Here is a 12,138-nt window from a genome sequence, read left to right as displayed (position 1 = left end):
ATGTTGCCCGGGTGTCCCTGGGGTGACATTATACCAACCCCATTGGTAACTGTACCCAATGTATATGTTCCCTTTCCTCTTATTCTCTTTTATACATCTCAATACATCCCATTCTACTTCACTACACTCAGCAGTAGTGACTTGTTGATAGCAATATCCCTGCTCTCCTATTTCTGGGAGAACATCCAAGGTACAGTCTTTCTAGTCCTTCCCACACTTCAATTGAGGATTCCTCCCCGTATCCCGCCAATATTTAGACATTTTTGTACAGTCAATTGTCTTTGGCCTCAGGTCTGTTCTCGAATAGGTCCACTCACAAACACTATTTCCCAGCTTCAAACCTCGTCCTGTCTGATTTAAGCAGTATTTCCCTTTCCTATCTTTGGTCAATGACCACTGATGTTTCTCTTCTAAATTCCAGAAACCGGTCCCATTATGAATTTGGGATCTGTTGCTAAGGATCCAGGCTGGGCTTAAGGGGACAGGTACCCATGGCCATTGGTTCAATTGTTGGGATCCACCACAGATCCAACAATTCGATAAGTTAAATGTCCTCCCTATATTCTGCATGAGCAGGAGAAATTGGTTCTCATCTCTAGAAGGTCATAAGGAAATAGATAAACCCAAAGCTTAGGGAGAGCCTCATAATGTTCAACTATTATAACACTGTGAAGTTAAGGTGAACTTCCCAAAGGAAAATATATCAAATCACAAACAGGCAAAGATACCCAAAGTAAGAAAAGTCATACAGTTACAATTCCCATTCAGTGGAGGTCCCCTCCTCTTATGTAATTGGAGTTCTCCCCTGTCTTCAACTGTCCACTCTGATAAAGGTGGCGCCACAGGTCCTTTTGTCCTGGTGTGTTGTGTCCAGCCTCGTTCCTGGGTGCGAATCGCAGTGTCTGAAGTCAGTATCACTTGGTAGGGTCCGTCCCAGCACGGAGTCAGCTTCTTGGATCAGCACCCAATCACCAACCTGAATTCTATGAACAGGGAAACCTAGAGGAGTCTGAGCTATTAGCCCTTTTTGTTGAAGTCCTTGCAAATGTTCCAGCAATGATTTCACATATCTCTTAACAAACAAATCCTTAGTTTCTAAAATAGGGTCCCAGTCTCCCTTAGGATAAGCCTGGAAAGCATGACCATACAATAATTCATAAGGTGAAAGCCCAATATCTCTACGTGGCTTGGTCCTGATTCTAACCAGAGCGAGAGGAAGGCATTTCGTCCAAGGTAGTTGGGTCTCTAAAGAAAACTTAGTCAACTGCCGTTTTATTTCTTGGTTCATCCTTTCTACGTTCCCAGAAGAGGGAGGATGCCAAGGGGTATGGAGATCCCAAGTGATTTCTAAGGCCCTAATCAGACTCTGCAATACCTGGGCAGAAAAATGTGTTCCCTGATCCTAGTCTATCCTCTCCACCATTCCGTACCTAGGAATAATTTGTTCTAATAAGACCTTACTTACTGTCGAGGCAGTTGCTCGGCCTGACGGGAATGCCTCCACCCATGAGGTCCGATGGTCCACTATGACCAGCAAGAACTCGACCCACTGGTGGCAGCTCAGTAAAGTCCACCTGGATGCTTTGGAATAGTCTGATTCCAGGAGGTCGTCCCCCTTTTGGAAGCTGGCGTTGGGCAGCCCTGTTAGTCCTTCGACAAACAAGACAACCGTCCACCAGTTGTCGAGCCATAGTATATAGGCCGGGGGAAACATACCTTGTCAGTATAGCATCACACAGGTTTTGGACATCCCAATGACTGCCCTGGTGCAGTTGCTGAAGGACTTGCCTCATACTTGCTTTGGTCAGTACCTCTCTGCCGTCAGGTAAGAGCCATCATCCTTCCGAGTTCTCAACTGCTTTCTCTTTTTCCTCCTGAGTAAAACTAGGAGAGGGTAGACTAGGGGGAAGTACAGGTATCAAAGCCATTATATGAGAGATTTCCTGATCTCCGGCTCCCTTGGCCTCCCGGTCTGCTAATCTATTTCCCTTTACCTCAAAAGAATTTCCCATCTGATGTCTCTTTACATGTATTACTGCTATATTCCTAGGAGTCAGAATATTTTCTAGTATCTCTCTGACTAGTGTATGATGAACCAGTTCTTTACCTTTACTGTTTACATATCCTCTTTCCTCCCAAATCCATGCACCACACCCCAGGCATATTTAGAATCAGTATATATATTCCCATCTTGGTCACGCAATAATTTTAACGCTTGATTTAAAGCATACAATTCACAGCAATTCACAAGTTTGAGCCAACTATGGGCAGGTAGACTGCCCTTGGTAACAGTGGAAGTTCTAACAAACCCATTTCTTTTCCCATTTACCATCCTAGAAGAACCATACATAAATTCTAAACAAATATTTATCATAACCTTGTGTTGATAACAATAAGGAATTTGTCCCAATGAGTTTATATCCAAGTAGATCTTTCATAAGTGAACATTATTCATACAAATCAGTTTGTTTTTAAAAACATCCAATGCAAATACAATCATATACAGAATGTCTAATGACACACAAGAGAATTCAAGAAGTTTTGATAAGAGATTCCCATTAACTTGTAATGGGAGAGACATTCTGCTATTCTGAAACATAAGGTCTTATCAAGTATTCTGATAAAGAGGCAGCAGGGGGGGAGGTTTGCAAAACTAAGAGGCAGGGAAACTGAGGCAGGACTGAGTCAGGACAATAATTCAAAGTTAAAACATAAGCCAGCCAATCATAGTCTAGCAAATTTTCAGCTAGAGTCCCCTGTAAAGGCCTTTTGTCTCTGCAGCCTTCTCCAAACCCCGCATCTGCTAAAATCAGGTGTGTCTAGCTAGTGGACAGGTAAAGAGCTTTTTCAATTTTTTGCAGCCTCTCCCTTATCTGTAGAGACAAGAGAGGGAGACAAAAGGAGACCTTTCGTCAATCGCAGCAATTCTTAAAAGAATTGTGCCGAGCATAGAGCTCTAACAACGATCCAGGCCAGAAGCAGCCTGGATGTCCGCTGCAAAAAAGAAAAAAAATCTTTTACCTTTTCCAGAGTTCCATTCAGTACCCAAATTATGTCTATTTTCGAGGTCCTTCATCAGGGAACCAAAATGATGAGGTAAGCAAAGAGTAAGTAGTTTCCAATTAAGCCTGAACTGAAATAAGACATCAGTTTTTCCCAATTTTCTGACCAGTTGAAATCTCAGTTTCCCTTCCCCCCCCTGTTTACAGAAATTATCAGATTATACACAACAGACTAGTAAATTTCCCAAAATAGCAATAGTCATACAGTTTTATACAGCAATAGTTCTGTTCTCCAGGGGACAAAAAGGAAGCAGGATTAAAATTTTTGCAAATAACCCTATCAAATTATCAGATCAGATTAAAATAATCTTTAAACAAGGAGACTATCACGCATGTAAATAAATATTGAATAACTTGTTTTCAGAAAACTTCAGTTCCAACTCCTTAGAACAGTTATAGACTTGAAAAATAAAAATAAAACATTCAGTTATCAACACCATATAAATGTAGGCTTTTCCTTTAAACAGTAGAAATAATTAATATCTAAATCAGCAAGGAGGTGCAGTTATTAAAAACAAAAAACCCCACTATACTTAATGGGAGGGACCTCTCCACGTGGTCACCCTTCCCCCACACCACCATGCTTCCCGACCCAATATATCATAGCTCCATTTAAACTATTAATTACTTTTACAAATCAATCTTTCCTGTCCCATCTTTAAGTAAATATATATGTATATATTTTTAAACTTTACACTTCAATGTTTGCACATAACTGACCCAAATTTCATAAAAGTTAATACATGCCCAACAGAGCTGACAAACACTTAAGGCATAGCTCAGTTACAAATTACCCAATACCTCTAGCAAACATACCATCGAAGTAGGGAGATACAACCACAACCTCCCCTAAGTAAAAAACCTATGTTTTAACTTAAAATCCCAATCACAGCTTTAAATTCCCAATAATATAAAACTACTTTGCCATCATATTTAAAACAATGAACTTCACTAAATAGCAGTTTCTTTCCCCCGGCCCACGTGGCCCTGCTGCAGTCAGGACTCGTGGGAGGAAGAGGAAGGAAGCCACCATCTTCACTGGCTCAATCCCACAAACTTCCCCATGTACAGGGTTTCTGATCCCAAATGGGATTTACTAACAGCTATTTCTGGTCAGCTGGAAAGACCCCTGCTTCAAAAGACATAGTTCTCCTCCCCGCCCGAAGGCCCCTGGAAGAGCTAATGGAATTAAATCCTCTCAGGTCCTTCCTTTCAGGTACCATTTAATCCTTTTGGTACCACCAGTCTGCAACAAAACAACATTACCTTATCCACTTTTTCTTGCTTTTTTTAATTTTTCCTCATATTTTGGCAGTTTGTTCCAATTACTTAATTTATCTCCCAAGGGACTATCTACCGGTATTTTCTGATATTTTTCTCATTTCTCTCCGCGAGGGCTGGCTGGGACTAGGCCACACCCATTGAATTTGGAAGGAGTTTAACAGACTCCTAAACGCCCAAACACGCTAACAGTCGCCTGTTAACTCAGTCACCCAGGAAGGCCTAGCTCTCTTCCTGTCTACCGTCTACAGCCCCCTCCAGAACCTATAACTAGACTCAAGGGGCTTCACAGGACGCTTACCTCTGGGTTGCTGCGCAACAAATTACTTGACTGATCTGTCCTCCACCAACCGGTTGGGATTTTCACCGCGGAGTTTCCGTTGCTTTTCTCTGAGTTTCTCCACTTCGGGTCCACTCTACGTCAGGGAGCAAGGAGAAGCCCCTGGAAGCTGGCGGGCTGCCTAAATCAAGGCAGGGCGCCATCCCACTAGCACCCAGGAGTTCACTTACTCACCGAGTAAAGGATCCGGACTAGCCCCCAAACTGTGTGGTACGGAAATGGTGAAGGGTCACCATTTAATAAAAAAGCTGGAGAGAGCTCTAGAGAAAAGCAAAGTTTATTGTACATTCTCGCGAGAAGGGCGTCCCACTCTTCGAGTAGACTATCGAAGAGAGGAAGCGCCTCCTGTGGGCAGGACAGCACCTTTAATCCCTAACGCAAAACGCCCCCTCCCACCACTGACCCTCATCCTCATTGGCTGAGAGTCTTACATTCTAAACACGAGATCTACCCATGAAATTGAACTTGACCAATAAGTACATAGTTGCCCATATTTGGATGAAATAGGGAGATATCATAGGAGGGGAAGGCAATGCCCTTCAGAGTCCTTCAGGCCTACTCGAACTCTGAAGTAGATGAAGCCTTACTCAATTTTCACAACTGTCTTGAAAGATCTCACCTCATCTCATTCATACCCAAAGCAGGGGCCACAATTCCAAAATGAGGCCATATCTAATGCACCTATTTAATAAAATTCAGTGACCCCTTATTCATCCTGGGATATTTTATGTGATATTGGGATATGAGATATTTTCTTTTGAAAATAAAGAACAAACAATAATAACAAATATTTATCTGTTCCTTTAAAATTTTCTGTTTATGTAAAGTTTTATATGTATATAATTATGATTATACATATAATTTATAAATATATAAATGTACATATATTAAGAGCATATGCTCAAAATTTTTTACCAATAGAGGTGTCAAATCTAAAAAGCTGGAAGAATGCTGATCTAATTCAACCCATACCAGAAAAAGATTCCCTGTATATCATATCCATTAAGTAGTCATATAGTCTTTGACAAGAGAGAGAATTTCACAAAAAAATCTAGAGAGAAGAAAGTGATCAACAGTGTCAAAGAGGTCAATGAGAATTAAGAAAAGATCATTAGATTTTACAGTCAAGAGATTATTAGTAACTTGGGAGAAAGCAATTTCAGCTGAATGATGAAGTCTGAAGCCAAACTTCAGAGAGTTTAGAAGACAAGAAGTCACCTATTGTAGAGAACTTTCTACTCAAGTAATTTCATCAAGAAAAGAGGAAAAATACAGGACAACAGTTAGTGAGGACCAATGGATCAAGTGAGGGATTTGGGTTTTTTTGTTTGTTTTTTTAAAGGATAGGTGGACGTAGAAGTATTTGTTTGTCTGCAGGGAAGTAGACAGTAGACAGAGCTCAAAGATTAGTGAGAATGAGGATGATTGAGTGGGTAATCTGTACAAAGGGTAAATCTGAAGAGGTTTGTCCTGGGGGGGTGAGGGACATCTCACATAAAAAATTGTGAAGGATAAGTTAGTGGAGGAAGATATTTGAATGAGATGATGAGGAGGGGAGAAAAAGCACTTTGAATGTAAATTTTTTTTTTTTGAGTGTAAATTTTTTCATTGAAATATATGGCTAGATTCTCAACTGAAAAAGTAGAGAGAAGGTGGGGGAGTGAATTAATTCTGCTTTGTTGAAGTAAAATAACAACTTTGTAGTGCTCCCTCTCAGTAGAATCTCGTGATTTTCTTTATTAGCAATTCATGATAAGGAAACAAAGGCATAAGTTTGCTTGGATGTAACCCAAGGCAGCTGCTTAAAGGAATGGTTGATAAGACAGGGGAACCTATGGATTGTAAAGCATAATGTAGTGTAGAACTGGCTTATCAAGAAGTCATATAGCCATTTATAGCCGGTGCAGAGATGATGGCCTAGGAAACAACTGAGAGATGGAAAGATTGGAAGCTACAGTGGAGGATGTAAAACAGGATTAGAGATTGAAAGACAAAAAGAATAAAAAAATAAGGTAAGATAAAAGAAATCGCGAATGTGGAAGAAGAATACTTGTTAGTAATGATGAGATCAAGGGTTTAATCTTCGGTGTGTAGTTAGTTGAAATGGAGAACAGATCTTGGAAAACGAGTTAAGTTGCTTAATAGAGTGTTATCATGTATATCAAAGACTCCTAATATGAGGGCAAGAGCTGAGAAGGGAAAGAAAGATTGAACCAGGCACACATCTCATTGAGGAAAGAGTCTCCTAGGAACTGGCAAATAATAACTACCATAATCTTGATGAGTGATAAATATAGATTGAGTAAATCTCAAAAAAGGCAAAGTTACTGAATGATGATAGCAGTCAGAGTTTAAAAGGAGTAATATGAAACAAGCAGTATTCTGTTTCCTACACCCACTATCAATAAGTTAAGTCTGAATATTAGATGTCATATCATCAAGTCCTTGTGAGTGATGAGATTTAGAACTGGAAGAAACTCAAGAGGGTATGAAGTCTTTCTCATTTTATAAATGAAGAAACTAAAGTACAGAGAAATCAGAATTTGAAGCCAAATTCTAAGTACAATGTCTTCCCTTATCTACCATCTATTCTTCCTCTATTGATAGAGATTAGGCTCTACGGAAATATTCCCTCCTTCCTCCCCTTTTTTCCAGCTGAAACTGCTTTTCTATCTACATCTCACTAATTTTGTACTTATGAAACTGATTTTTTAGGACACCAAATTTGGTAAAGAAAGATATTTTTTCATGTTTTAAATTTCATTGTATTAAATTTGGCCCAATGTTCTAGCCTCATGGTTTCGATTCTGACTCTGTTATCCCATACATTAACTATTCATCTACATCTCTAATCTGTATCATCTGCAAAACTGATTAAGTATGACATTTACTTCTTTATTGGGAGAAAATGTTAAAACAGCATAGACCTAAGAACAGATTTCACTAAAGACTTTCCAAGGTGTTATCAAATCATTACTATTCTATAGATGCAGCTATTCAACCAGTTTTAAATTTATGTTCTTTAGCAAACTTTTCAATCACTAGCAGCCTATTGCAATAATTGAGGCATGAAGTGATGAGAACTTACATCAGAATCTACCAGAGCAGTGGCAGTATCATAGGAGAGAAGAGGGAGTAATAGAAGAAATGTTGCAACAGTGAAATCAAAAGGTACTGATAACTGATTGGACATGGAAAATGAGTAAGATGTACAACATGGCTTGTAGGTTACTGTGGCTGAAAAAATTTTCATCCTACTGCCCCTTGTGATGAGTCTGTCTAAACTGATCAGACAACAAATATAGAATTATTCTATCAATAAACCCATATACTGAAGCCTTTCTAATTTGTTGGGAACCAGTATCTCCTACAAGCTAAGAGGAAACATAAGCATTAACACTTTAGGGAAGATCCTACTTTTCCTTTAATTCAATGATGCAATTTAATAGTTTTGCATTCACTTTGATTCAACACAGAAAAAAACTGATTTAAACATTTATAGTTAGTCATGTATAAAATAAGATATACCAATAAATGTATTTTCTGAAAAATTATAAAATGCAATTTTATCTCTTTTAGGTGGATCTATAATGACTTCTAATATTTTGACTTTAAGTCTTCTGGCTCTCTGTTCAATAGTTAATAAGTCATAGAGGGAAGTATCAAAGGAAACCTAACACTGAATCCCTCTTTAAAGTGGAATATTCCCTTAAGTTATCTGTTCTATATATTGATTTTTTCCAAAGTGGGGACTTGAGCCTGGTTATATGTACAGTTCCCGTTTTCATATGTAAAGGGTTGCAGGTAGGTTAGTCAATGAGGCCCCAGTTCTGGGGACATGTGCCTTAGGAAAAATGTGCCTTCCTTTCTGGAAGTTTGTGATGTGAAAATTGAGAGGCCTGGCTTTCCACTTCAGCAAACCTGGGCCCCCACTGACCAGTCCTCCCAGATAATCAATCCCTATCATAACTATTTGGGGAAAAAAATCTAAACATAAGTGAAATTTTAATACTTCTTCCTCACTGCATCTTTAATCAGATCTTCTCACAGGTAGTTAGATGTAACAGGTTGAATTTCAACTCTCACCTTCACTCATTTCTCCTCTGGGAAAGGCACTAATAAGTGGCAAAATCACTGAGGGAAGTGACTGAAAAATAATGCTGGATTTTGGAATCAAAAGAGGCCTATCTGAATTCTGACTCTGCTCTTTATTTCCTGATTATTTCCTCTGGGCTTCCTCATGTGGCAAGAGAGACAAATGGAATTGACCTCTAAGGTTCCTTCTAGTTATAAAACTATATCCAATAACAATCACTGACCACAAAGTTCATTTTTTTTTTAATTATAGCCTTTTATTTACAAGATATATGCATAGGTAATTTTACAGCATTGACAATTGCCAAGCCTTTTGTTCCAATTTTTCCCCTCCTTCCCCACATCCCCCTCCCCCAGGTGGCAGATTGACCAATACATGTTAAATATGTTAAAGTATCAATTAGATACAATATATGTATGCATGTCAAAACAGTTATATTGCTATACCAAAAGAATTGGACTTTGAAATAGTGTCCAATTAGCCTGTGAAGGAAATCAAAAATGCAAGCCAACAAAAATAGGGATATTGAGAATTCTATGTAGGGTTTCATAGTCATCTCCCAGAGTTCCTTCACTGGGTTCAACTGGTTCAGTTCATTACTCCTCTACTGGAACTGATTTGGTTCATCTCATTGTTGAAGATGGCCACGTCCATCAGAATTGATCATCATACAGTATTGTTGTTGAAGTCTACAATGATCTCCTAGTCCTGCTCACCTCACCCAGCAGCAGCCCATGCAAGTCTCTCCAGGCCCCCCCGAAATCATCCTGTTGGTCATTTTCTACAGAACAATATGCCATAATATTAATATACCACAATTTATTCAACCACTCTCCAATTGATGGACATCCACTCAGTTTCCAGTCAGAAAATTCATTTTTGAATAATTATTTCAAACAAACAAACAAAAAAAACACATCTATAACAATTCTAGAATATAAACATTAGTTTACTAGGCCAATAAGAATCAGGAGCAGAAGAGTGCACTATAGCTACCGATTTCTTTTTGGACTGGGATTATAGGGAAAATGGTATTACTTTTTAAAATAGCCTCTTATTTTTCCAAATACATGCAGAGATAGTTTTCAACATTCACCTATGCAAACTTTGTGTCCAAATTTTTCTCCCTCCCTTTCCTTTACCCCTTCCAATAAATAACTTGCAATCCAATACAGGTTAAACATGTGCAATTCTTCTAAACATATGTTCATATTTGTCATACCACATAAGAAAATTAAGCTCAAAAGGTTAAAAAAAAAAAAAACACTAACAAACAAACAGCAGCAGCAGTAGAAGCAAAGTGAAAATACTATGCTTTGATTTACATTCAGTCTCCATATCTTCTCTCTGGATGCAGTTGGCACTTTCCATCTCACATCTATTGGAACTGCCTTGAATCACCTCATTGTTAAAAAAAAAAATCAAGTTAATCACAGTTGATCATCACATAATCTTGGTGAACAATGTTCTCTTGGTTCTATTCACTTCTTTTAGCATCAGTTCATACAAGTCTTTTCAGGCTGTTCTGAAATCAGCTTAGTTATCATGTCTTATAGAACACTAATATTCCATAACATTCATTTATACCATAACTTATTCAGCCATTCCTTAATTGATGAACATGCACTTAATTTCCAGTTCCTTGCTATTACAAAAAGTGCTGCTACAAACATTTTTACACAGGCGAATCTTTTTTCCTTTTTTATGATCTCTATGAGATATAGATCCAGTAGACACTGCTGGATCAAAAGGTAAGCAGTTTGATAGCCCTTAGGGCATAATTCCAAATTGCTTTCCAGAATACTTGAATTCACAACTCTACCCATCAGTAGTTCAATGCATTAGTTTTCCAGTTTTCTCACATCCCCTCCAACATTTATCATTATCTTTTCTTGTCATCTTAGCCAATCTAAGAGATGTTAAATGGTACTTCAAAGTTGTCTTGATTTGCATTTCTCTAATCAATAATGATTTTTAAAGCATTTTTTCATATGACTAGAAATGACATCATCTGAAAATTGTTCATATCCTTTGACCATATCAATTAGTGAATGGCCTATATTATTATAAATTTGAGTCAGTTCTCAATATATTCTAGAAATGACGCCTTTATAGGGGGCAGCTAGGTGGTACAGTGGATAGAGCACCAGCCTTGAATTCAGGAGGACCAGAGTTCAAATCTGATCTCAGACACTTAACACTTCCTAGCTGTGTGACCCTGGGCAAGTCACTTAACCCCAGCCTCAGGGGGGAAAAAAATTTGCATTTTATAATGTTCTTTAGTTCTTCTGAGGCCATAAATTCCCTCCTTCTCCACAGATCTGAGAAGTGGATTATTCTTGTTCTTTTAATTTGCTTCTAGTATCACCCTTTATGTCTAGATCATGAACTCATTTCGACCTTATCATGGTATAGTGTATAGATGTTGGTCAATGCCTAGTTTCAAAGTTTAAAAAAATAAATATCCTGTGCCATCATTTTCTAAGCAATGGTCCATAAAACAAAGAATTTTATCTATAGTTTTAAGAATACTGTCTGGTATATATCTGGGCCTAATGTCAAATGTCTAATCTCCTAGTCATCACTGCATTATACACTGAAGACTGAAGAGTTAGGGGAGTAAGAAGCAATAATAATTACATACAAATTTAAAATAGTGTCCACCCTTATAAACTTTGTTTAGTTTGAAGCTCCTTGTATTGGGAGTAACTTATTTTGAAGCAGGAATGGCAATGAAGAGAGTTTGTTAATGCTTTGAACGGAACTCTGATTTTGAACTACACTGATTGCTGCTGGGGTGGGCCTGTCACTCAGAAAAGCCCTCTGTGTCCTTGAGCTCTGGGTGTGATTCAGCTCTTCACAGTTATGTGATTCCAGGTGACAGCAAACAGCCAACTTTTGTTCTATTCTCTTTTATAGGTAGTGTCTAGACTTTCAAATGTGTGTGTATATATATATATATATATATATATATATATATATATTCTCCTCCCCCACCTCTACCTTCCACCCCTTAAAAACACCCATGTCATCTGAAATGCCTGGCTAGAGGGATGGGTGATGGATAATGGATACTTTTACCTCCAAGCTTCCTGTTCTGTGTAGTGCAGTTACAAAAGACTGTAAAATGTCAGTCTCAGCTAGGTCCTGATGGATAGGGGTGAGCACCTTTGTTACCTTTCCCTGGAAAAGAGGATTGAAAGGGATTTTGGAAATCACATCTTCATCCCTAATAGATGAAAGTCAGGAGAGAGAAATCAACAATAGAGTACTGAATAATCAGTTCAATAATCAGAACAACAAAAAAAGAAGGTAAGATTAAAAAAGAATCCAAATTTCACAGCATGGAAGAATATGGT

General features: G+C 38.3%; 1 protein-coding gene across 3 annotated transcripts in view; it reads right to left on the bottom strand.

Moving 5' to 3' along the window:
• Nucleotides 1–8,415: 8,415 nt before the first annotated feature.
• C3H2orf76 (chromosome 3 C2orf76 homolog) overlaps nt 8,416–12,138 on the bottom strand; it is an 83,342-nt gene continuing 79,619 nt past the window's right edge. The window contains exon 7 of one of the 3 annotated variants that reach the window (XM_074301828.1): nt 8,416–10,180. The gene's annotated coding sequence lies outside the window, so the exon portion shown is untranslated. The other 2 variants (XM_074301833.1, XM_074301830.1) reach the window with 2 other exon arrangements.

The sequence above is a fragment of the Sminthopsis crassicaudata genome, chromosome 3, assembly GCF_048593235.1.
Source record: "Sminthopsis crassicaudata isolate SCR6 chromosome 3, ASM4859323v1, whole genome shotgun sequence".
Classification (NCBI taxonomy): domain Eukaryota; kingdom Metazoa; phylum Chordata; class Mammalia; order Dasyuromorphia; family Dasyuridae; genus Sminthopsis; species Sminthopsis crassicaudata.
This window is presented reverse-complemented; position numbering and strand designations above follow the sequence as displayed.